This window comes from Peromyscus leucopus, chromosome 20 (genome assembly GCF_004664715.2).
Source record: "Peromyscus leucopus breed LL Stock chromosome 20, UCI_PerLeu_2.1, whole genome shotgun sequence".
In the NCBI taxonomy this organism is placed as follows: domain Eukaryota; kingdom Metazoa; phylum Chordata; class Mammalia; order Rodentia; family Cricetidae; genus Peromyscus; species Peromyscus leucopus.
In genome coordinates, this window is record NC_051080.1 from 40,963,068 (window position 1) to 40,990,685 (window position 27,618).

Sequence of the window (27,618 nt, forward strand, 5' to 3'; positions counted from 1 at the left end):
TTAAACCTGCTTGCTGGCTCAAGCCTGCAGACAGCAGCCAGAAGCTACATCTCTGTATATTGTGGCCCACCTGAGAGACTGCAGGACTAGGAAGCCATGTCTGGCTCCATGTTTGTGTGTTTAGAACTTTTTAAAAAAGCTTTCTTAGGTCCTATGTGGAAATATGCACCCATGTTGGACATCAAATGTAATATGCTTTTTTGTTGGCTGCCAGCCCACAAATAATGACAAAGAGACTTAATATTAATTATGAAAGCTAGGCCTTAGCTTAAACTTGTCCCACTAACTCTTATAGCTTAAATTAACCCATTTATATTAATCTACATTTTGCCTTGTGGCTTTTTACCTTTCTTTTATTCTGTATGTCCAGTTCCCCCTTGTGTCTTGTTGGCGTTTCCTCTGCACCTCAATTATCTACTTTCACTTCTTTTCTCTGCTGGAAAGTCCCACCTATACATCCTGCCTAGCTAATGGCCATTCAGCTCTTTGTTAAATCAATCACAGCAATATATCTTTACATCGTATACAAATATCCCACAACAACATATGTCTCTAAACTCATGATTTCCTGTAACTTGTATAGGGTCTTCTAGTCTTCTACATAGGTGAATTAGAAATTACTTATCTGGGATACAGCTCAGTTGGTAGAAGCATGAAGCCATTGGTTCAATCCCCAGAAATTCATTAAAATGGATATGGTGGAGCATGCCTGTCATTGTAGTAACCAGCAGATCAAGAATTCAAAGTCATCCTCAGGTACATAGTGAATTCAAGGCCAGCCTGGGCTACATGAGAATCCATCTTAGAAGGAAATATTGCTGGTCTTCCTAACAGCAGATTGCTGAAATGGTCTTGTTTTAAGCAAATCTTTGGTGTAGTATTTTAATTTATATATTATTTGTGTTTAAAGATGTAGAAATGAAAAAACTGGATATTTTTATGTATTTCTCAACCTTGGTACTATTGACATTTTTAGATTATGACATGAGATTTCATAGCATCCCTAGACTCTACCCACTAGTTGCTACTATCATTTACCACCACCACCCCAAAATTGTGACAGTGAAAGTATCTCTAGACATTGTCAAATGTCCTTGGGATGGAGGGTAAGAACAGTTGCTCTGATTTGAAAGACACATAAATAAACTAATGAAATATCTCTAGGTAACATGACACAGGATCTTTTGAAAAAAATAATTAAACAAACTAATTGGAAATCTTGAGCTGCACATTTTTAACAGTACATCATCATCATTACCATGCATGATAGAAAAGATGCACTGAGCAGGAAGCAGGCTTTCCATAAAGCCTAGCGTATGATGCTTTCCATAAAGCCAGGCACACAGACAGGTTTGGAATGTGCTGTCTGTTCTGAGAGCCTTGGCCCAAAGCTGGAGACCTACACAGTTGCCCACAGGTATTGTCATAAGCAAAGAAAGAGTTTCAGTGCCTACTTTTACAACAGCTATATTCTCCAGACTAGAAGACCCTATACAAATGGGTCAGGTTCAAGAGAGAAATTGCTCAAAAAATAAAATCCAAATGCACATCTTCAGAGAAGTCTGGATTTTTATGTGGAGTCCTCTGTCCTTCCCATCCCTTGGTGGTCTATACCTTTCCCTTGCAATCATTCCAGAACAAAATGGGTTCTAGGGGAAATATGCAAAAATCAAACATTTGTCCTTACAGAACACAGATGTTTATTCTGGAAATTAATTTTATTTCAATGTGTTTCACCAATTTGATGGAAATGGGCTGGTGGAATAAAATGAGAAACTAGTTCATCTGAATAGGTTTTAGGTCACTCTGTTCTACAAACTACTTTCCTGGCCTTGGGCAGATCATCTGAACACTTTGGACTTTCATTCTCCTCCTCTCTATTCAATTATAATCTTCCAGAGAACTTTATGTGCTCTAGATTGAAACAAAAATTGACTGTTTTCTACATATTGAATCTCTGTGCTGTGGCCCTCAGCATGGGACTCTATATCACTGTTAATTGATTTCAATTCAGTTTCACGGATAAATGTCAAACAACATGCAGAGGTGAGTGGGTGTCTACAGTCTGTCTCTTAAAATGTTGGGTTCAGGTTTTACTGTTGTTGTTTGGGTTTTTTGATTATTTTGGCAGTTACTGATTCATTTTCTAAATCCATAGCTTTAATCTCTGAAAGATTTCTGGAAATTCATGTGAACATATAACTTAAACTCTAGAATAAAGAGTAGTGTTTCTTTTGAGTATGTGTTGTGGTGCAGCATCGACACACTATTAAAAACACAGGACACTGAGCCAAGCCTGGTGGTACACACCTTTAATCCTAACATTTGCAAGAGGCAGAGGCAAGTGGATCTCTAAATTAGAGATTATCTTCGTGTACAGAGCAAGTTCCAGGACAGCCAGGGCTACAAAGGAGAACCCTGTCTCAGAAAAAAACAAAACAAAACAAACAAACAAACAAAAAAAACCAGAGGACACTAGAGGTAGATCAATCACCTTTATTATATTAGCACCTTCCTAGTTAGCTAACCTTAAACTTTGGTTATTTTCTTTGACTCTTTGTGCCTCAGTTTCCCTATCTAGGAAATAAGGATAATAATAGTTCCTATTTCTCATGCTTGTTTTGAAATTTAAATAAAGCATTAATCTAATCAATTTACAACAGGGCCTGACCCAACCCAAGTTCCTCATAAATGTTATATTTTATGACTTAATAAACATGACTCTGAAAAACAACTTTAGAACGAGAGATGATACTTTTTTAACCTCTAGTCCCATTAATGACCACTCTGCCTTCTTAATATTTTAGTTATAATTGTGCAACTCTAGAGCCAGCTGTCATAGAATCATTAACATAACCTTTCCCTTTGACATTTAAGGCACCATACCCTGTATGATGGAAGCCTAATGGCTTCTTTACACTTGGCATTTTTATATGATACTTATTGTGTCTCAGATGTCTTGTGATCACTTCTAGTACCAATGCCCTGTTGAATGATTAATGACTATAGAATTTAAAAATGGATTTTGAATTTCTGTTGATAGATTATATTTTAACATGAAGGTCTAGATCCAATGTGTGATTTCCTAGCTCTGGATGAGCACCAGTAATTCTAGCTGAGCTTGGCATTTAGTAGGAGAGCATGTGCCTAGCATCTTTGGGATCCAAAATTTGATCCTCAGCACCACCAAAAAGAAAGGAAAAGAAGCAGTAAAAGCCTGAGACCCCTCCAAAAAATGGGTTCATAATGATATTACTTAATTACATTGAGGCTAAACAGCTTAATTGGTGAATTATGAAAGTTCTGTGGAAATCTTTTTCCAAGAAAAATGACACTCCTCTTGGATGCTCTCCCTTGGATGAGATGTCAGACAGCTTGAACATTGGAGTCCCTCAGTGCCTTGTTAATTTGAAGTGTTGGTCCAGTGGGGCTCCCTGATATTGAGAACCTTTTTCTAAGACTTAGCCTTCTATGGACTTCTCCTTTGTCTTCCTGCCTTACAACTCTTACAAATTCACTCTTTTGCCCAAGCCATCAGCTTAAATTATATTCAATTAGTCTAATAAGACATTTGTGTTTCATAAATATAATCAATCATTCCTAAGTAACTGTCAGCAACAGTTATTTTCTGTGAAGTGCTATTGAATTGTGTGTGTGTCTGTGTGTGTGTGTGTGTGTGTGTGTGTGTATTTTACTGGATGAGAAGCTGTTTGCTTGAGATGTCATTTCCTGGAATGTTCTGGTGTCAGTGGACAAAGCCTGTGGCCAAAACTGCTGTACTTCAGAGTGTTCATTTGTCTCCCACCCAAAATTCTTCCAGTTTATCATTTCCTCTGAAGTCAGAATTTGTAGGTTTTGATTCTAAAGAAATAAAAGAAAAAGAAGGAAGAACATTGCCTCATTATTGAAATGTGGGACATATAAGACACCTATTTCTAAAAATATGAAATGTGAGCATCATGGTTGTGATTATTACCAAGCATGAGAGTCTGCTCTTAAAAGATATTTATCTGTGTGCTCCTTTGCTCACTTGCTTAACAAGTGTTGACAGCACATCATATCCTAGATGCCTGAACCAAAGAGGAAGGAAACATGGACCTTGACATCTTGAAGTAGAAGAGATACTTGATTCAAAAGCAGCCATAAATCTGCTGCAAATGCTCCCTAACTGTGACATGTACAGTTTACTTTGGATACCTGTTGAGGATGGGTATAAACAGTTTGTTTGGCTGGGCAAGGGCAACCTCAACATAGTGAGTCTTGAGTTCTTGAGCTTTTTTTAGTAAAGATAAATAGGGATTCCTGAAGTACAAGGGGACAGAAGCAGGAACTCTCAACAGCAATGCACATTTTAAAAAGGAGGAATGTGTGGTCAGGAAAGTCTTGGAATGAAGGGGCCAAGGACTATAGCATGGCAGGAACTGTACACTTTCCCCTTGATATGTCTGCAAATTGTCAAGTTCTGGTTTAATGTGCATGTTTTACCCCTATAAAGAAGAAAAATGTTTCCAATAGCTTCCTCTTAAAAAAACAGAAAAGAGACAAAAAGAGGGAAAATCTTGATATTATTAGATTGGATACTTTGTGAATGTGTTGGTGACATAACTAGCAAGCAGAAGTAAGGAGTGGGGAAAAGTTAGAGGAATCACCAGGCCTGCCTGACCCAGAATATTCCAGTGAAGACAGTCAAATACATGCCAAGATACAGGTTGTGTTAGAGTCTTAGATAGTCATCTCCAGTGATAAGACTCTCTCGGAAATGAAAAGTCAGATGAGGAAGTGTCCTTTGCCCAGGTTTTTGTCAGGTCTGCCTTGGAAATAGCATCCCAGCCTAACTCAAGAAACACTCTGATCCTATCAAGAAATAGTATACAGAAAGAGAAAAACATATACTGTGGGAAAAAAATGGGTTTAGCAAACTCCCTCTTAGTAATGTCTTTTTTCAACAAAGACATTTGTTGAAAGAATATGTTATGAGCACACTGTCCTTGAACATTTTGAGAGTGGCAGAGCTAAAGAAGCCTCTAAGAATGACCATTCAAATGGGCCTAAAAACTGAGATTTATGTTGTTTTCATTTTAAAATTCCTGACTATCTTTAGGACCATGTGGTGGTTCCATAATTGGCCTACAAAGACCATGCTTGAGCAGCATTTGTATTTACTCAAAAGAAAACTCTGCCTGGTCAAGGGCTCATTATCCACACTTTCCCTTATGCTTTATTTAAAATAAATGGATTATTATTTGAAATATGTTAAATCTTCCCTCTGCCATGTTTTTTTTTTCAGGCATCTTTGTTTTTCTACAGGAAATATTTATCCTGAAACATTTCAGGAACTCTGTCTACTCCTACTGTGGATTCTTTCTCCACAATTATTTTATGCACAAAAGATAGGAGAACAATGACCCTGGACCCAGAGTCCTCATGAAATCACTGTTCTTTCTTACTTTTAGAGAGCAGTACAGTCACTTGTAAAGCTGTACAGAGAATCAACTTGTTTCAAGTCCTTAAAAATCCCCTCACCATTCAGTTTAAGCTTTGTTAATTTAATTTTATTGTATAGGTAGTGTTTTTTGCTTTTATTTTTTTCTGAGAAAATTTTGGTGTTGCCTTTTCATAACTGTGCTTAGTGAAGCAAATGCCTATAACAGTTGAGGACTTAGAAATGTCAAAAGGGTATTAACCCTTTTTCTTGTTTTCTCTTTTTGGTCACTTCTAAAAGTGGGTTTATGATCATAGGGCATTTGTGACTCCTTCTCATCTACTTTTGGGGATCTTCTCATTTTTTTTATTTAAATAAGTCATTCCTGTTGTGGTAAGTTATGTAGTGTCTGACTTTCATATAAGACCTGTGGAAAACATTTTTATTAATATTTTTATTTATTTTACATACCAACCACAGTTTTGCCTCCCTCCTCTGCTCCTGTTCACTCCCCCGACTCTCTTTTACCCCTCTCCCATCCACTCCTCCTCCATCTCCATTCAGAAAGGGAAAGTCCTCCCATGGAAGACAACAAAGCTTGGCATATCAAGTTGAGGTAGAACCCAGCTCCTCCCTGCTCTATCAAGGCTGAGCAAGGTATCCCACCATAGGGAGTAGGTTCCAAAAAGCCAGATCATGCATCAGGGACAGATCTTGTTCCTGCAACTAGGGACCCCACAAAAAGACAAAGCTACACAACTGTCACCCATATGCAGAGGGCCTAGGCTAGTCACATGCAGGCTCCCTAGCTGTTGGTCTAGAGTCCAGGAGCTCCCACGAGCTCAGGTCAGTTGTCTCTGTGGGTTTCCTAATCATGATCTTGATCCCTACTTGCTCATATAATTCCTCCACTAGACTCTTGGAACTTGGCCCAATGCTAGGCTGTGGATCTCTGCATCTGCTTCCATCAGTTACTGGATGAAGGTTCTATCATGACAATTAGGGTAGTCACCAATCTGATTATAGGAGGACAGTTAGACACCCTCTCCACTATTGCTAGAAGTCTTAGCTGGGGTCATCATTATGGATTCCTGGAAGTTTCTCTGGCACTAGGTTTCTCCCTAACCCCATAATGGCCCCCTCTATCAAGATATCTTTTTCTGTGCTCTCCCTCTCCATTCCTCCCCCAACTCGACTATCCTAATCCCTAATGTTCCCATTCCCGACCCCCTCCCCTCTACTGTCCCTCTTTCCCCAGTTTGCCCAGGAGATCTCATTTATTTCTCCTTCCTATGGTGATCCATGAGCCCTTCTTAGGGTCCTTCTTGTTATCCAGCTTCTCTGGGGCTGTGGATTGTACCCTGATTATCCTTTGCTTTACATCTAATATCCATTTATGAGTGAGTACGTACCATGTTTGTTTTTTGGGGTCTGGGTTACCTCACTCAGGGTGATTTTTTTCTAGTTCCATCCATTTGCCTGCAAATTTCATGATGTCATTATTTTTCACTGCTGAGTAATACTCCATTGTGTAAATGTACCACATTTTTCTTATCCATTCTTCAGTAGAGAGGCATCTAGGTTATTTCCAGGTTCTGGCTATTACTAATAATGCTATGAACATAGTGGAACAAGTACCCTTATGGTATGATTGAGCATCCTTTGGGTATATGCCCAAAAGTGGAATCACTGGGTCTTGATCCCCAAAACCCAAATTTTCTGAGAAACCACCATACTAATTTCCAAAGTGGCTGTACAAGTTTACACTCCCACCAGCAGTTGAAGAGTGATCCCCTTACTCCATATCCTCTCCAACATAGGATCTTCTCGGTGTTTTTGATCTTATCTAATCTGACAGGTAAGATGGTATCTCAGAGTCATTTTGATTTGCATTTCCATGATAGCTAAGGATGTTGAATGATTCTTTAATTGTATCTCAGCCGTTTGAGTTTCTTCTGTCAAGAATTCTCTATTTAAATCTGTATACTATTTTTTAAATTGGATTATTTGGTATTTTGATGTCTAGATGCTTGAGTTCTTTATATATTTTGGAGATCAACCCTCTGTCAGATGTGGGGTTGGTGAAGATCTTTTCCCATTCTGTAGGTGGCCATTTTATCTTATTTACCATGTCCTTTGCCTTAGAGAAGCTTTTCAGTTTCATGAGGTTCCATTTATTATTGCCAATCTCAGTGTCTGTGTTACTGGTGCTATATTCAGGAAGTAGTCTCCTGTGCTAATGTGTTCAAGGCTACTTCCTACTTTCTCTTCTATCAGGTACAGTGTAACTAAATTTATGTTGAGGTCTTTGATCCACTTGGACTTGTTTTATGCATGGTGATAGATATGGATCTATTTGCATTCTTCTACATGTTGAGATCTAGTTATGCCAGCGCCATTTGTTGAAGATGCTTTTTTGTTTCCATTCTATATTTTTGGCTTCTTTGTTAAAAATCAGGTGTTCATATGCGTGAATTTATGTCAGGGTCTTTGATTCAATTCCATTGATCCACGTGTCTGATTATATGTCAATACCAAACTGTTTTTATTACTATAGCTCTATAGTAGAGCTTGAAGTCAGGGATGGTGGTACCTCCAGAAGTTCTTTTATTGTACAGAATTATTTTAGCTATTTTGGGTTTTTGTTTTTCCATATGAAGTTGAGTATTTGTTCTTCAGGGTTGAAAAAGAATTGTGTTGGGATTTTGATGTGGTTGCATTGAATCTGTAGATTGCTTCTGGTAAGATTGTTATTCCTACTATGGTAATCTTACTTATCCAAGGACAGGGAGGAATCTTTCCATTTTGTGATATCTTCTTCAATTTCTTTCTTCAACAACTTAAAGTTCTTGTCATACAGGTCTTTTACTTGTGTGGTTAGAGTTACTCCAAGATACTTTACATTATTTATGACTATTGTGAAGGGTGTTTTTTCTCTGGTTTCTATATCAGCTCATTTATCATTTGTATATAGGAGGGCTACTGATTTACTTGTGTTAGTTTTGTATCCAGCCACATCATTGAAGGTGTTTATCAGTTATAAGAGTTCCCTGTTAGAATTTTTGGGGTCACTTATATATACTATCATCATCTGCAAATAGCGAAAGTTTGACTTTTTCCTTTCCAATTTGATGTCCTTTGGTTGTCTTATTGCTCTTGCTAGAACTTTGACTACTGTTTTGAATAGATATGGAGAGAGTGGACAGCCTTGTCTTATTCCTGATTTTAGTGGAATTGCTTTGCCTTTCTCTCCATTCAATTTGATGTTGGATGTCAGCTTGCTGTATATTGCTTCTATTACGTTTTGGTATGTTCCTTGTATTCCTGATCTCTATAACACATTTATTATGAAGGGGTGTTGGATTTTGTCAAAGGCTTTTTCAGCATCTAAATGAGATGATCATATGTTTTTTTCTTTCAGTTTGTCTGTATAATGGATTATACTGACAGATTTTCCTTTTTTTCTCCAATATAAATCCTAGATTTTTATTTTTGTATGTGTATACATTTGAGGAAGGCATTGGTGTCTTTATCAATACTGGAATGGGTTCTTTGTGTTGGTGAATAAGTACTAAAAGGGGAGTAAAGAAAAGAGAATAAATCTAACAGGTAAATTGATGGATTATGGATTAATGGAAGTTTTTTTCTTTTTTATTTTTTTTTTTCATTTTATTAAGTGATTTTTCTATTCATTTTACATATCAACCACAGATTCCCCTGTCCTCCCTCCAACCCACCCACCATTCCCACCTCCTCCAAGGCAAGGTCTCCCCTGGGACGTCAGCAGAGCCTGTACATTCGGTTGAGGCAGGTCCAATCCCCTCCTCCCTGCACCAAGGCTGAGCAAAGTGTCTCACTATAGGCACTAGGTTCCAAAAAGCCAGTTCATGAACTAAGGACAGGTCCTTGTCTCACTGCCTGGGGGCCCCCTAAACAGTTCAAGCTAAAGAACTGTCTCACTTATCCAGAGAGCAGATTTTCATATGAATCACTGGGATGAAGCCTACTTGATCATGGTGGGGTTTTTTGTTGTTGTTGTTGTTTGTTTTGTTTTGGTGTGTTCTTGGATTCAATTTACCAGTTTTTTATTGAGTATTTTTGCATCAATGTTCCTGAGGAAGTTTGGTCTGTAATTCTCTTTCTTTGTTGCATCTTTGTGTGGTTTGGGTACTAGGGTAACTATAACTTCATAAAAAGAGTTTGGCAATGTTCCTTCTGTTTCTATTGTGTTGGAAGAATTTGAGGAATATAAGTATAAGCTCTTCTTTGAAATTCTAGTAGAATTCTGTGCTGAAACCATTTGGCCATGGGCTTTCTTTTGGCTGGGATAACTTTAATGACTGCTTCTACTTCCTTAGGGGTTATAAGTTCATTTAAATTATTTTTCTCGTCTTGATTTGATTTTATTATGTGGTACCTATCCAGAAAATTGTCCATTTTTTATAGATTTTCCAATTTTGTGGAGTACAGGTTTTTGAAGTATGACTTATTGATTCTTTGGATTTCCTCATTGTCTGTTTTTATGTCCCCCTTTTCATTTCAGATTTTGTTAAGTTGGATATTCTCTCTCTGCATTTTGGTTAGTTTGGATAAGGGTTCATCTATCTTGCTGATTTTCTCAAAGAACCAACTCTTTGTTACATTGATTCTTTGTATTGTTTTCTTTATTTCTATTTTATTGATTTCAACCCACAATTTGATTATTTCCTGGCATCTACTCCTCCTGGGTGAGTTTACTTCTTTTTGTTCTAGAGCTTTCAGGTATGCTGTTAAGTCACTAGTGTGAGATTTCTCCAAATTCCTTATGTAGGCTCTTATTCCTATGAACTTTCTTCTTCACACTGCTTTCATAGTGTTCCATGAGTCTAAGTATGTTGTACATTAATTTTCATTGAATTCTGGAAAATCTTTAATTTCTTTATTTTTTTCCTTGACCCAGTAGTGATTCAGTTGAGCATTGTTCAGTTCCATGAGGTTGTAGGCTATGGTGATCCTATTAACTATATGGGGTTATTCCAGTTTTTTGATATTGGTTGAGATTTACTTTGTGATCAAGTATGAGGTGAATTTTAGAGAAGATTCATGAGGTACTGAGATGAAGGTATATTCTTCTGTGTTTGGGTGAAATGTTCTGTAGATATTGGTTAAGTCCATTTCAGTCATAACATATGTTAGTTCCCTTATTTCTCTGTTAAGTTTCTGTCTGGCAGACCTGTCCATTGGTGAGTATGCTGTATTGAAGTCTCACACTGTTAGTGTATGGGATTTGATATGTGATTTAAGCTTTAGTGATGTTTCTTTTATGAATGTGGGTGCCCTTGTATTTGGGGCATAAATATTCAGAATTAAGACTTCATCTTGATGGATATTTCTATGATGAATATTAAATGTCCTTTTCCACCTCTTTTGAAATCTATTTTGTGAGATATTAGGATAGCTACACCAGCTTGCTTCTTAAGTCCATTTGATTGTGAAATCTGCTGGGCGGCAGTGGCGCACACCATCTTTTCCTAACCTTTTATTTACTCTGAGGTAATGTCTGTCTTTGAAGTTGAGCTATGTTTCTTGTATGCAGCAGGATGGATCCTGTTTTCATATCCTGTGTCTTTTTATAGGCGAATTGACTCCATTGATATTAAGAGATATTAATTATTGTTAATTCATGTTATTTTTTGGTTCTGTCTGTGGTGGTAGTAGTGTGTGTGTATGTGTCCTTTTTATGGGATTTGCAGGTGTGAGATTATCCACTGCCTGTGTATTCATGGGTTCAGCTAAGTTCCTTGGATTGGAGTTTTCCTTCTAATATCTTCAATAGGGATGGATTTGTAGATAGGTATTGTTTAGATCTGGTTTTGTCATGGAATATCTTGTTTTCTCCATCTATAGTGTCTGAAATTTTTTCTTGATATAGTATGTTGGGCTGGATCTGTGGTCTCTTGGTGTCTACAAAACATCTGTCCAGGACCTTCTTACTTTCACAGTCTCCATTGAGAAGTTGGGTGTAATTCTGATGAGTCTGTCTTTATATATTACTTGGCCCTTTTCTCTTGTAGCATTTAATATCCTTTCTTTATTCTATATGTTTAGTGTTTTGATTATTATGTGGTGAGGGGACTTCTTTTTTTGGTCCAGTCTATTTTGTGGTTCTCTTCTTGTACCTTCATAAGAATGTCCTTCTTTAGGTTGAGAAAGTTTTCTTCTATGATTTAGTTGAATATATTTTTTTGTGCATTTGAGCTGGAATTCTGCTTCTTCTTCTTCTCTGTTATTTTTGGGTTTGGTCTTTTCATGGTGTCCCAGGTTCCTGGATGTTTTGTGTTAAGAATTTTTTGAATTTAACATTTTCTTTGACTAATGAATCTATTTCCTCTATTGTATCTTCAATGCCTGAGATTCTCTCTTCCATCTCTTGTATTCTGTTGGTGATGCTTGTATCTATAGTTCCTGTTCACTTATCCAGATTTTCCATTTCTGCAATTCCCTCAGTTTGTGTTTTCTTTATTGCTTCTATTTCAATTTTCAAGTTTTGAACTGTTTTCTTTGCCTGTTTGGTTTTTCTTAGCTCTCTTTGCTTTCTTTAAGGGATTTATTGATTTCTTTCACTTTTTTGTTTGTGTTTTCCTTGATTTCTTTAAGGGAATTTTTCAGTTCCTCTTTAAGAGCCTCTGTCTTCTTCATTAAGTTAGTTTCAAGGTCATTTTCTTCTGCTTCATCTGTGTTGGAATGTTCAGGTCTTGCTTTTTAGAAGTATTAGGTTCTGGCGGTCCCATATTGTTCTTTATGTTGTTTAATGTATTTCCACACTGCCATTTACCCATCTGAGTTTGGGACACTTATAGGTACAGGTGTTGATTCTTGTGATGTCTTTGTTGGATGAGTCTTTTGTTCCTTTATTGTCTGTTCCCTTTATTGTCTTTTGACCTGAATGGTCAAGGGTTCTGTACGGTTGTCTCAACTGAGGTTTGTGGGGATTTGGGTGCCTAGATCCAGCATATCATCTAGTTCTTCTGGCTTGTGTGGGCTTTACTTGTAGCTATGGGGTCTGTTCTTCCAGCTGGTGTGGGTTGTGACTGTGCCTATGAAGTCTGTTCTTCCACCTGGTGTAGGTTTTGCCTGTGCCTGTTCTTCCAACTGGTGTATGTGTTGCTTGTGCCTATAGGGTCTGCTGATGTTGCTGTTCATGGGAAGGATGCTGAGTTAGGTGGGATTGAGCAACAGAGTGGATCTGTTTTTCCAACTGCTGTAGATGGTGCTTGTGCCTATAGGGGCTGCTGTTCTTCCAACTGGTGTAGGTGGAGCTTATGCCTCTAAAGGCTATGGATGTTGGGGAGTGGGGTTGCCCAGGGGGAGGATGATGGGTTCAGTGGGTTTGGGTGGTGGACTGGGTCTTGTAGGCTGCAGAGTCCAATGGGTAGCACTAGTGATGGAGAGGCCAGCAGGACTCTTACTGCTGGCTGGCTGCTGGGGCTGACATGGGAGGGGGAGGGGCATGGGATGTGCCCTGGTATTTATGATCTAAAGGTTGGGGAAGTTTAGTTGTTAGACCATTCACTCACCTCTTCTTCCAATTGATGCAGGTGGTGCTTGTGCCTCTAGGGCCTGTTGATTACAGGGAGGCAGGGAGGAATTGGAGGTGGTGTGTGGGAGGGGAATGGTTGGTCACAGGTTTTGGATGGTGGAGTGGGTCCTGTAGGTTAGAGTCCAATGGGTAGCAGCTGTGGTGGAGGGGCCTGCTGGCAGGTCTCTTATTTGCTGGCTGGCTGTTGGGAAAACATTTTTTAATAGCTGGAAATTGCTGAGAACTTGCTCTGAGAGTTGAATTCATTTGTAAGTTTCACTAATACACTTGGCATCCTTACATCTCATTCAGCTAACATAGGCATTTCTGCTGGCATATACAAAAAAAAAAAAAAAAAAAAAAAAAAAAAAAAAAAAAAAAAAAAAAAAAAAAAAAACTTGTGTATAAATTGATCCGTAAGCTGTGCCATTCGATAAAGTAAGATTTGTTTAAAATGACTCTTTTAGACTGCCTTGTATTTTGGATGTGGTATGGGAGAATCTGTAGTCATTTTAAAGCTATAGGTTATTTGAATGTTGCTGTTACTATTTTACATTTGATTAGAATGTACCATTTTATTGCACAAGTAAACATAATGGAGGCCTCCAATTACTCCCTTAGACAGAGATAGAGAACCAGAAAGGATGTGACAGATGAATTCTAAGAGAAGATGAATTTAATTTATCCTCATTTTCTATAGTTTGCAATGGTAAAGGAAGCAATAGCTTCTTGGAGAAGAGGGGCGGTAGAACATAACAATGTAGCCTTAGTGTCTGAGTGAATTTCCTCCCACTTAAGAATGGAGTAAATCTGGCATGGATTTGTCTGGAAGAGCTAGATTCCTCACTGAAACAACATCATCATGTAGTATGATGGCTTACAAGGAGGTTATTGTATTTTAGTAAGAGGCTATGTCATAACAGGCAAATCAAATGGAGAGGACACAGTTCCTTCTGCTAAGAGCTCATGGTCTGAGAGCAATGGCTTCACATTTGAGTTAAGTCTCAAAAAGGTAGGTGGTTCTAAAGAACAAAATTAGAACTCTTGGCAGTCTGTGATTTAAGGGGTGGAGGATGTTTCTGTAAGTCTGAAGCAATAGGTGAGTGAAAAGTGGTAGGATGTGGATCAAATGAAAGCTGTCAGTTGGTGAAGGCAAAACTGAATACAAAGCTGAAGTGGGAGGATGTTGTAGGTAGTAGGAACCTTTGAAGATTTTCAAGTATGAGATTGACATGCTAGGCCTTATTTCTAAAATGAAAATTCAGGTATATTCTTTTTAAATTTCTAAAATAAAACTACCAACACCACAATGATACTAAGGAACTCACCAGGGATATCCCAACTATGTTAAGGCACAGCTTTGGAGTTCCGAAGTATACATATTGCTGTGTGGTAAGTTATCCAGCTTCTAACTTACTAAACAAAATACATCAAAGGGGAAATGATGGGATTCCAGGGGTGCTGCAATTTTGTGCCTGCCCACTTTCTGCATTGTGCTAACTCTACACTTGCAAAATCCATGCTTTAGCCAGCTTCCAGTGAGTTCTGTTCCAGTACTTCCTAGACATAGGTCTGTGGGAAATGTTGAAATGTATTATGAACATCTGGTCCAACATGCATGGTTACCTAGTTTTGAAAATCATCTCCAAACAGAATTTACATTATTCCCTGTAAAACTGTGATTATTCTCAAATGCAAGCAATAGGAACAGAAAGTTTCTAGTGGGAATGTAGGCTAAATGGAGTGTTGAAAGACATGGGTTTTATCAGATGGTTGCTTTTGATAATGTTAATGTTCTCATATTAGATCATTATCTGATTTGTTGGTAATAAGCCCATATTCTTGCCTGACACCAGCATCTCTAGAACCTATTATATCTTTGACTTTACAGCCCTTCAGCCCTCCTTCCCTTTTAAATAATTCAAAATTTGAGATACAATTCAGATAATCAATCATGTACTCAGGCTTGGGATCTCTTGGGTTCAAATCCTACTGTGGTGGTAGGTGTATTATCTTAGACAAATGATCCAGTCTATGGTGGTGCTCTTTTCTTCTTTACAATGAGAACAACTGGTCTTGAATAGTTGATGGGATGGCTTGAAATAATTTAGATGGTGACTGACCTTTTCTAAGTCATTAATAGTAATAATAGTAATAGCAACCATTATTATTAGATCCTAATTACCAGAACAACAAATGTAGGTGGTCCAGTAGAGGAAGTAATCTCACAAACAATTCAGCTTTCAAGTCTTCATATCTGTAAACCATTACCAATTCAGCTTGACCAGGACTCAACTCCATAGCAGAAACACCCATATAAATAAGAGAACAGTGGTTGGTCCTGAACAGCCAAGCTCACCCATGACTGTTGATGAAAGTAAAATAGAAGGAGGTCTTTACTCATTGTTACAGTGAAGAGCATGTAACAGATGTCTAGTAAATGTGACATAGAATTAAAATGGCACTCCTGCAGCATGAGAAAGGCAAGACTATCATCTTTTCCTATCCTTTGCTCTTTGTCAATGACCTCCACCTAAATAGTACCGTATATAAGAAGTTTATATATCCTTGTGGGAAAGATGGAACAAAAAGAAGCTATGAAGGGTTGTATAACTTACTGCCAAGTCAGTTGTTTGATATAGACAGAGAAAAACACCAAGGCAGAGAAGATGGAGAATCTGGTGCTATCTACAATTTATTTGCTGATTAAGTTCTCAAGAAATCTTGGCTTTCAGAATTATCAAATGTCTGCAGGCCCAAGTGTCCTCAGAATCTCTTCATGCAAAGAAACCCAAGAAATTATGACTATCACTGATGCTTGTATTACTGTGTGTGTGTGTTCTCTATTTTTGTGATAATGGCATCTTTTGAAAGGAATATATCTAAAGTGTAATTGAAACTATTCTGACTTAGTGTTTTAATAAATGTGTATGGGAAATTATAATGCACCAGTGTTTCAAAGGCTATATACCTGTTCTATTTTCTATAGGCCACAGAACCACTGTGCCATCCCATTTCAGAGAAACATTAGATCGAAGAAATATTTTATGAAGTGCTTTGTATTCGAATTGCTGTTTCTAAAGAAAAAGAATGTATGGTTTCATATTTTATAGTTGAATAATTTTAAGTGAAGTCATTTAAATATAATTTTTGCTCACATTAAACATTTTATAGAAAAGTTTTCAAATATCATTATTTGTGTTTATGAAATATAAAATGTCTATCAAGAGAACTCCATGTCTGATGTTTTCATTTTTATGATCAAACACAGATTGAGCATGGAAATGCATGTACAGTTAAGTACTGCATATGTCCTATGGGCTTGTTGTCTATTTTCTTAACTCTGGAAGATCACTGGACCTCAGATCATTATCAGAAGAGATGGATGACATTAAACATGGTGCGAACAGATCATGTATCTGTGAGAGTTGTTGCAGAAATGGAAAGTTCAGTGGTGGCAGAGAATGTTGGTGAGCACTGGAGTGTCCATCCTGTCCTTACTATGGCCTTCTCACTGGAGTTCACACAGAGAACTTAAGTAGAACAGTGATATGAGATATTGAGCCAACTAGCCTTATAGTAGTGATATTAAGGAAAAATTTTTCTACCATTCTGCAGCATTGCACATCAGTGGAGTATTAATAATTGTGAGTATTTCACATTTTATGGTTTTTCCTTATTAACAGTAATAATGATGCCTTTGCTTTAGAAGTCAAATGAAGTGGACTCAAATAAAATTTCTTGTCCAGATCTTACATTGACATGAAGACAAGAGTAGCCTATACTCAATTTTATATAAATGATATGGATTTTATATAAAGTATATAGAGGATAAAGTAATGATAGCAGTTAGCATTCTTGAACACACTGTACTCTGTTCTATCTAGGCAATCCTCATTTGGTGTAGAAGGCAGGAATTACAATTCCTCTGTTTCTAGTTCCTAAGACAAAGGCAAGGTAGAGAGTCTTTTCTTTCTTATTCTAATAATTGCTTGTACCTTTTTCTCTCTGATTATTTTTAGCTAAGAAATATTCCAAGCATTTAAAATGACACAGGATAATAAATGCAGGCACATTCACCTGGATTTCATAAATGCTAAGAATTTGGGGTGAATGTTTCAGATCACTGCAGTGGAAGAGATATTGCAGGCATGGCTGAAGTCTATTTTGGACTTTTTTACTCTACCATCCCCCCTTATCTCCAATTGTAGCCCATAGTTACAGTTATACATGCTCTGAGGTTGTTTTAACATTATTCTGTAAATACATACAAAAGAGTATCACACTGTTTTATAATTTTGATCTAACAAAAATGACATTTTATAGTCAGATTTATTCTATTTTACTCTTGATTTCTTGAGGTGAATGTTTAGTTCCTTAATATTTGTCTTCTTTATTTTCTAACATACACAATGTATCCAAAGATGCCTGTGAGCATCAAGTTGGCTACTTTCCACAAGTTTTGAATAGAGTAGCCACTGAGTTTAAATATGATGGAATTTTCTTCATGATTTCTTCTTTGATTCTAACTATTACAATTTTCCTTAAATTTCTAAAAACACAGTGTTGTTAAGTTATTAAATTCCACTTCTGTTGGGTAAAGGTTACAAATATAGTCTCTAGAGCAATGGTTCTCAATTTGTAGGTCATGATCCCTTGGTATCAAACAACCCTTTCACAGGGGTTGTATAGAAGATACCCTGCATATTAGATATTTATATGATGATTCATAACAGTAGCAAAATTATAGTTATGAAGTAGCAATGATAATAATTTCATGGTTGGGATCACCACAACATGAACAACTGTATTAAAGGGTCACATGTTAGGAAGGTTGAGAACCACTACTCTAGAGTATTAATTCTTTGGTATTTGTTGACAACTAATTTTGGCTTATTACCTGATCTATTTTTTAAAACTGGATTGTTTTAACTCGGAAAAGAGAGCATGTTAGCCTTCCTTCTTTACAAATAAAGCCTAACATCTGTTTTTACAGCAAACATAATATTGTTCGACTCATGTATCAATATTAGAGGACTTTTTTTTCTGTTTGATCTATCAGATTTGGAGAGAAGTATATTTAATGTTCCCATGAGGATTATGGTTTTATAAATTTCTCCCTTGAGTTTTTCTCAGCATATCTTCATGTGGTTTGAGACTTGTTGCTTTATACATTTTAATCTATAGCTCTACTTTACTCTTAGAAATGGCATCCTCTACAAGTCTGTTTCATCTTCTATAATTATCACAGAACCAGCACTCTCTTTTGGACAGCTTTTCCTTTTCTACTCTAGTTTCAATTTATCAAAATCATTGTTCTCTAGTTGACTTTGTTGTACAGTGTCAAGTTAGATTGTTTTCAAATCTCCAACCTAAGCAATTAGATGACAGGGAAGTTTGTTCTCTTTGCCTTGTGCTTGCTTACAGTTTTTGTAATTTTCCAACCTTTTTTTTTTCATTCAAGTTGCATTTTTAATTTTTCTTCTCCCTTTCTACCAGATTAATTGGTTCGCTTAATCCAACCTCCATTTTCCTTCTACTATTTAGAAGTTTATTCATCTTTCTTCTGCTCTCTCATTAAAATATGTAAATGTTTGTGTTGATGCATGTCTTAATGAAATGAGACAGTAATCACAGATTGTTCCAGTATGATGTTCTCTACACATACACACACACACACACACACACACCCCTCACCATACATACTACTGCCTACTAGTAGTTTACTTAGGCCTGTATGTATAAGCCCTCCAAAGATGCGTTATTACTTGGTTATTATAGAGATATTTTTTATCATTTTGCACTGCTTCTCTGCAAATATTTACTTTCCCTTTTTCTCAATTTCCTCGTGCACTAATAGGAATTATAGTAGGGTGTAAGAACGCCTCCAAACTTCACTGTTATCTGGAGACCATTCAGGTGTCATCGTGTTTGTTGATGTTTTATTAACCAGTACTTCTTCCTTCTGAATCAACAGTCTTCTTCCTAAAATGGACCCCATAGTAGTTCTGTAATAAACTACCAGCTAACTTTAAAGTGCTTTTACTTTGTTATCTTTGAATGATGCGTAATCAGATGTGATATTCTAGATGAGAGTTACTTTTTCCTGAAATTAGGAAATTATTGTGCTGTTTTCCTCTGGCACCTTGATTTGTTCTTACAAATCTAATTGCACAAATCATAGTTTGCACTTTCACCAGGATTTATTGAAAGGCACATTTGTTTTTGTTTTCTGTCTGTTCTTATTCATTTTGGTTCTTCCCTCTGAGAGCTGAGAGCTGTGCTGTGGGGCAAGTGTGTGGAGTAGGATTCAGCTGTGAGGAGTGAGATTAAGCAATGATATAAGGAATTATCTCCTCAAACATTTTTCCCTCTAAAAATTAAATGCCTGACCTGTCACATAGCTCTTTGCTTCACTTGCAGATCTTCCAACTATCTTTCTTTACAGCTTTCTATGTGATTTCCTCAGAACCAGTCTTTCATTTCATATTCCTCTTCAGTTGTGTTTCTAATCCTATATAACCTTTATATTGATTTTTTAAATTATTTTTTAGGTAGGTTTGAGATTCACAGAAAAGCTACAAAAGTTATTAAGTTACTCCAGGGTCTTCCATCCTATACACCCAGGTCTCCCTATAGCTAGAGTTTTCTCTCCAGGTCCCACCAAGCCCTGGTAATCCAATAGCCCACTTAAAATAAACACACAGACGCTTATATTATTTAAACTGTTTGGCCTAATGGCTCAGGCTTCTTGCTAGCTGTTCTTATATCTTAAATTAACCTATTTCTATTAGTCTATAAGTTGCCACATGGCTTGGGGCTTACTGGTACCTTACATCTTGCTTGTCTTGGCAGCAGCTGGCAGCAGCCTTCCACTTCCCAGAATTCTCCTCTCTCCTTGTCCTGCCTATATTTCCTGCCTGGCTACTAGCCAATCACTGTTTTATTTTTTAACCAATCAGAGCAACACATTTAACATACAGAACATCCCACAGCATCTCCCTGTTATTATCACAGTGTGTTTCAACTAGGGAACAAATGATGATGTAGTATGATTAACTAAAGCCTTTGTGGCTTATTCAGAGTCACTTAGTTTGTGTCTAATAATACCTTTTCTCTCCTAGTATCCCAACTAGGTACCATATTATATCTAGTTACAAGTCTCCCTGGATCCCTGGGCTGAAGGGTTCTTAGACCTTTCTTCCTTTCATTGATTGGCATTTTGAGGGGTACTTGTCAGCTATTTTCTAGATGCTTCTTGACTGGGATTTGTCTGATGTTCTCCTCTGGGTTAAGCCAAGAGGGTGTTTTTTTTTTTAAGGAAGATGATGGATAAAGTGCTGTTTTATATTTATATTTATATCAATGGCATATACTTTCGAGGTGACATCACACCTGGATGAGGTATGTTTGCCCTTTAGCTCCACCTCTTTCCATTCTGTGCTGACTGGCAGGTGTACAGTTTAGCAATATTAAACTCATGCACATTCTTATCAGCATCCATCTCTAAGATGTTTTCCTTCTCACAAAACTTCACAACTCCCTTTCTCCCCTGACTACCACCATTGAGTGATTTCCATCAAGTTTTAACTTAAACCATACATTGTCTACTGATACAGCCTTGCCATGTATTTTCTCTTCATAATCATATCTCACCAGGAAACAGAGTGGAATGGAGGCCCACATCAGATCCACACTTCCTCTGGCTCCTTCTCTGTTTTCAGGAAGATGTGTTTACAGTAAATTTCAGAGCCTGGAAATGTTTTTTTAGTTGTCTATTAGCAAAGTACCAAAATTAATACTTTTCCTCCCCTCCCTCTGAAGATGCTAAGTGAAACTGACATCAAGTAGACTGAAGTGAGATGCATGAAAGAGCTGTAGAAGCTGTTAGACAAATCATTTAACATATATGGATATACATCTATATGAATTTTCGTTTATACACATAGATGGATCTATTTGTACATCCTTATCTGTGAGCACTACCTGTATCAGTGCCGGTACCTAGTTGGCTTCCTTTTGTGGATTGGTCATAAGAAGACACTTCAAGAGGAATTGTACATTTTGAATAGTTTTTCTTTTATTGAAAATAGTTTTTTTATATAATATATTCTGATTACAATTTCCTCTCCTCCACCTTCTCCCTATATCCCTCCCTTCCCATCCAGATCCACACCCTTCTGTCTCTCCTTAGAAAACAAACAAGCATCTAAAGAATGATAATAAAATAAATAAGATAAAATCAAAACAAACAAGTCAGGACAAAACAAACAGAAGAAAAAGAACCAAATAAAAGGCAGGAGAAACATGTATAGACACAAGGAAACACATGTTGACACATACAGGAATCCCAGGAAAAAACACAAAACTGGAAGCCATTTTGTGTGTGTGTGTGTGTGTGTGTGTGTGTGTGTGTGTGTGTGTGTGTGTGCAAAGAACCTGTTAAAAAGTGCCCTGACACAACAGTGTAGACAAGGAACCTCCAAAGATGGCATTTTGTTTTCCATGGGCTATCTGCTGCTGGGTGTGGGACCCACCCATAAGAGTGGTTTGTTTTCCCAGAAACACTCTCTTGGAGAAAACTAATTTTTCACTTACAAGTGGTTATCAGTAGGAGATAGCTTCTGGGTTAAGGATGTGGGCATGTGTCCACCTCTCTTTTCAGCTCTAGGACCCCATCTGGTGCAGAACAGTGCAGGGCTGTGCACGTTGCCTCAGTCCCTGTGAGTTCATAGGAGTCAGTGGTGCTGTGTTTAGAAGGCCTTCCCCACAGCTTGCTACAGCACTCACCTTCACTTTCAACACTCCTTGTCTGTTATTTTCTTCCTTTTTACCTTCCCTTCCCTTCCTCCTTCTTTTTTTTTTCTTTTGCTTTTAATGCATTAAATGGTAAGAGTTTGAAATTTTATACTTTGTAAGCATGTCTTTGGCCAAAGGGCTCCTCTTTCTGGATCAACTTAATTGGTTAGATAAGCACTTCCTGGTTTTTTCTAAGGAAACAAAACTCTTTCCCTTTGGTCTGATGCTTGACATCCAGGGAGTGTGTCTAGAAAATGAGCACAGGCTGTCTTCTGGGATACCCAGTGTGTAACAGCAAGGCGTTGAGGAGCACTGAGAGGGATGAGACTACAAACACCCGCAACCCGAACCGATATGACATCTGCTCTCACTGATATTTTTAACTGTTCTGTGTATGCTTTACAAGACTTTGTAAAAAATAAACACAAATATGTTTACTAGTAATAATTCCCTTGCACATATTTAATCATAAAAATGTATAATTACAATCTCATATATCACATGGTGACAGTCATCATACTAAGTTGGTATTCTTCCAACCAAAAACAAATTAAGTTGGCCTATTAGTTTACACAGAGATCATATAATTCATGAAGGCCTGATGTTTCTGTATTTTAGTTTAGATGATTTGAAATATGTTCCTAGACTCTTCCTAAGGATCCAAGGTTTGGAAGTGCTGGCCTAAAGATATCAACTGAAGGAGGGTCATTCTTTTTTTTTTTTCTTTTCTTTTTCTTTTTTTTTTTTTTTTTTTTTTTTTTTTTTTTTTTTTTTTTGGTTTTTTGAGATGGGGTTTCTCTGTGTAGCTTTGCTCCTTTCCTGGAACTCGCTTTGGAGACCAGGCTGGCCTCGAACTCACAGAGATCCGCCTGCCTCTGCCTCTGCCTCTGCCTCTGCCTCTGCCTCTGCCTCTGCCCCTGCCCCTCTGCCTCTGCCTCTGCCTCTGCCTCCCGAGTGCTGGGATTAAAGGCGTGCGCCACCACCGCCCGGCAAGGAGGGCCATTCTAGCCATCCTCTTTCCACATAAGGCTTAGCTACTGGTGGCCCATCCAGCAACTGTTCTGTAGCCATTATTGTCTCCCCACCACCTTTTGGTTTTGCTTTTTTTTTGTTTTGTTTTGTTTTGAGACAGGGTTTCTCTGTGTAGCTTTGGAGCCTTTCCTGGAACTCACTCTGTAGCCCAGGCTGGCCTCGAACTCACAGAGATCCACCTGCTTCTGCCTCCCAAGTGCTGGGACTAAAGGCATGCACCACCACTTCCTGGCTTTATTGTCTCCCTTTTCACCTGGGCAGCAGCGTCTACAGAGATGGGAGATGCAGTTCCTAAGAAGTATAGGTTTGGCATTGATTAACATCTAGATGATATTGTCCAAATCAGCAAGGAGTATCACAACAAAATTGCTTTGTTGCTACCCCTGACAAATAATCCCAATTTTATTATTTTTTTTTTCTTTTTTCTTTTTTCTTTTTCCGAGACAGGGTTTCTCTTGTGTAGCTTTGCGCCTTTCCTGGAACTCACTTGGTAGCCCAGGCTGGCCTCGAACTCACAGAGATCCGCCTGCCTCTGCCTCCCGAGTGCTGGGATTAAAGGCATGCGCCACCACCGCCCGGCCCCAATTTTATTTTTGTGTCAGATTAGAAAGTCCAGGTTATCAAAGCAAATGTGTTTATCAGTTTATCAGTGATTCTGCCTCCCTTTGGTAATTGAGACTTAAACAATCATTTTTTTACAATTGTTTTTGTTTATTCTTTTTATTTAATATTCTCTCATGTAATATATCCCAAACACATCCTCCCCTCCCTCCTTTCCTCCCACTCCCTCCTCCTCCCATCTCTCCCAGATCCAGTCCTCCATTTCCCTTCAGAAAAGAGCAGGCCTCCCAGGAATATCAACCAAACATGGCATAACAAGATGCAAGAAGACTAGGCACAAACACTCATATCAAGGCTGGGCAAGGCAACCCAGTAGGGGGAAAAGGGTTCCAAGAGCAGGCAAAGGAGTCAAAGACACCCAACTCCCATTGTTAGGAGTCCCACAAAAATCCCAAGCTAAACAACCACAGCATATATGCAGAGGATCTAGCTCAGACCCATGCAGGCTCTGTGAATGCCACCAGTCTTTGTGAGCTCCTATGAGCCCTGCTTAGTTGATTCTGTGGGACATGTTCTCCTGGTGTCCTCAAACCTTCTGGCTCCCACAATTCCCCATCCTCCTCTTCTGTGGGGTTCCCATGCTCCACCTAATGTTTGGCTGTGGGTTTCTCTATCTGCTCCCATCTGCTGCTGGAGGAAGCCTCTCTGATGACGACTAGACAAGGCACTGATCTATGAGTGTAGCAGAATATCATTAGGAATCATTTCATTTAATTAATTAATTAATTAATTAATTTTTATTTATTTAATTTTTCCAGTCATGTTTGATTCTACCCTAGGTCCCTGGGCTGTTCAGCTTCTGATTCCTGGTCATCTCCATCTCATGAAGTGGGCCTCAAGTTTTGTTTATTCTTATAAAATCATGCCATAGAAAGAAATTCACTCATTATTCTTTTGTTTTAAAGATTTGATTTTATTTTTAGTTATATGGATATGTATGTATCTGTGTGTAAGTATGTAGGTATGAGGGCAGGTGTTTGCTGAGGCCGGAAAAGAGCATTAAGTTCCTTAGAGCTGGAGTTCCAGGCATGGAGGTGCCTGACATAGGTAAAGGGAACTGAACTTGGACCTTCCTCAGGAGTAGTTTCCCCAATTAACTGCCGAGCCATCTCTTCAGCTGCCTGTTTGACTCTTGCTGGTCAGTAAACAGGTCTCCCTTACCCTATTTTTCTCAAGCTTCAATGCTCAACGCTGAGAAAAGAAACAGACCCTTAGTTCCTGACCTAAAATACTCATGGCATTCATACTTGGTCTCACTCTGAAGCCAGTCTGACAACAAAGGGCAGTGAGTAAAATGTGAATCCCAGAGACATGTAAAAATAGAGGAAAGGCTAGTTAGGAAGCAATCAGGAGATGAATTTTCTCTTTGTTACTTTGCGTACTCAGAGCTTAGTTTTAAAATAAACCTTGCTAGGGAGATGAACAATATAGTTCTGTTGTATAGACCTGTGAATTGCATTTCTAGTCTTTGTATGTGCTACCAAAAAGGAGTCATTAAGGAAAGGATAGATCATTTATGTGAATGAATATACTTAGGGCCACTTTGAAATAAAGAGAATAGTATCGATGTGATGGTGGTCAATGCCCTCAAAGTGGTTGGGGTAGGAACCTGAGTGGGCACAGGTGGGGTATCGAATGAAAAACAAACCCATGGGTATTTTTTTGTATCCTCTTACAGGGACTGCTGCCTGCTTTGTGCATGAGAGGGCATTCATGTTCCACTAAATATGCTACACTATTGCCCACTGCTTACTCACATGTCTCACACTCCTTTCTATCATGATATTTTAACTTTTAGGCAATTTTAATTTTTGCATGCCTATACCCAACACAAGGTAAAATTCAAGAGGGTTTGTCATTTATGGTAGAGTTAACCTTACATGGGTGCTTCAGCATGTGGGCACAAGGCAAGCTATCAGGAAATCTTGCTGTACAGAGTACAGGAGTCAGCCAACAAGGACTTTTAGTACCTTACATATATAAAAAATAGTAAGAAAGAGTATCTACAGCCAAAGATAAAGGTAAGGAGAGATAATAAAAAGGAAAAATGACACAAAACCAAGTAGCTTGGAGCCCAGGCTTGAGAGGCACATGGGAATGGAGTGACGTGGGGTGCACATCATGAAGTCAGGAGGCAGCTCCCTGGATGGTTGTTCAACTTGGTCACCATATTTGTACTGTCTTTGAATTTTGCTCTTTTTTTTAGTCGTTTTTATTTGATCATTTAATCTTCTTTCCTACCTTGGCTCCATCTTAAACATCACACACAGATGTTAACTCAAAACTTTCAGGCAGTCACCAGGTGCTAAAGTGGTGATTATTTCTTCTTACAGAAGACATATCTCATTTAATAATTTATCAACATAGATATTGGCTGTGGTTGTGGCAGTGGGTTTTTTCTTAATTCTCCAAGAGCTATAAAAGGTAATGTAGTGGCATGAAGTGAATCTCCAGATGGAGTTCCCATCAGTGTAAATTGCTGTGCTGGTCTTTGAAGGGCTAGTTCTTTCCACACCATCAGCAGCTGTGTAGGGATTGCTTTAGATTTTAAAAATGTGCACAATTAGTTGATCTATAGCCAGAGAATTCCAAGATTGTTGTTTTAGGTTTGACCACTGGGGTTATTTGTGCTTTTCTTTGCTGGAAGTCAGATGTAATTTTTAACTAGGCCTTTTTCCTTACCTTTCACTTCTTGAAGGATCGACAGAGAGAAAGCAATTTTTTCTGTGTCTCTTCAGTGATACTAGCTTCACTGGGTTCATATGTCCTCAGCTCAGCGCAAATCTTCCTCATGCTTCTGATGTGTCCAGAGCTTTTATTTCCTTCCGTATCTTCCAGGCTGGAAAAAATGCACTATGTGTGATGAGATAAGTTAATTTGGATAAATACCCTTCTTTTTCTCTCGCCCTGCTCTTCACTGTCTGAAACCTTGAGAAACATCTAGCTTTGACGAAACCTTGGTCATTGACCTCACAATCTTAGGAAGGTTTATTTCATGTGACTTAGAGGTAGAAGTAGTTACTTTCAGCAGTTACAACCTTCAAAGAGTGCTGGGAAAAGGAACCGTGGGTCACCCTGCTTCTTGTCAAGAGCATCTGGCAGTCTTAAAAGAAGACATTTGTTAGACAGGAGAGACTCTCTTCAGTTAAATATGCAGCAAGGACATGGCAGAGTGGTCATCAAATCACACCTTAGGAAATTTCAATTGTGAGTGTGCATGTGTCTTTAGTCTTTGAAGATGAATATTTTGTGCATTTATTCTCTTTGAGAATATATATATATATATATATACATTTATAACAAAATATTTTTGTAAAATATTGGCTCTGCATAATGGCCTGTTTATAATACCATGTTTGCTTTGGCTTTGATGAGACTCAGGCATGTATCTGCTGTGTGAATTATATCCATGAGAGAGAAGCTCATGCCATGGCTTCTGCACACCAATTTCTGTCATCTGCCAGGATATGTAAGTGACTCTCACAGAAGGCAGGGCCTCTGCAGTCTCTACAGAAGGCCGCAACAGTGATCATCAAGTCTAGGTAACTAGTTTATTGAATATGATGTCAGTGTGACTGTAAGTGCATCTCTTCCTACTAAAATCAAATGCAGCAGAGGAGAGAAGTGGGCGCAAGAGCTGAGTTTTCTCAAACCTCACTGTTGCAGTTTCAAGGCTAAAGGTCCCCCAAAAGCTACGTGTCTAGGGCTTGCTCCCCAGAATGGTACTTCTGGAGGAGATAGCACCCTTAGCAAGTCGAATATAGGAGGTCATGTGTAGCAGGAATCTTAAGGAGTCTTATTAATAAAATCAAACCTGAGGCCAGTTATTGGGGTGAATACTGGAAGATCAGAGAGACAGAACAAGCCACAGCTAACCTCACCTGGCCAACTTCTCAGCTGATCTTGTTTCCTCAGACTGGAAGCCTCTGTGTCCTCATATCCGAATGGCTCTCAGCTGAACTGTGCTGCTCAAAACCTAAAAGCTTAACTAGCCAAAATGCTTCTAGTTCCTGGTCCTCATGCCTTATATATCTTTCTGTTTTTGCCATCACTCCCTGGGATTAAAGGTTCACTTCTTGAGATTAAAGGCATGTGTCACCATGCCTGGCTGTTTCCAATGTGGCCTTGAACTCACAGAGATGAAGGGATTTCTGTCTCTGGAATGCTAAGATTAAAGGTGTGAGTG

The 27,618-nt window shown here is 38.3% G+C and overlaps 1 protein-coding gene and 1 long non-coding RNA gene across 8 annotated transcripts in view; one reads left to right on the forward strand and one right to left on the reverse strand.

Annotated features, from left to right (window-relative positions):
* Cpq (carboxypeptidase Q) overlaps nucleotides 1-27,618 on the forward strand; it is a 434,594-nt gene that overhangs the window by 269,501 nt on the left and 137,475 nt on the right. The gene's annotated exons all lie outside the window — the stretch shown is intronic.
* Nucleotides 1-27,618, reverse strand: part of LOC114709793 — a 171,144-nt gene that overhangs the window by 35,715 nt on the left and 107,811 nt on the right. For 3 of the 5 annotated variants that reach the window (XR_005089660.1, XR_005089659.1, XR_005089656.1), the window contains one exon: nucleotides 24,184-26,271. This is a non-coding gene — a long non-coding RNA (uncharacterized LOC114709793). Of the gene's footprint in view, nucleotides 1-24,066; nucleotides 24,105-24,183; nucleotides 26,272-27,618 lie in introns of those variants that run through there. The other 2 variants (XR_005089657.1, XR_005089658.1) reach the window with 2 other exon arrangements.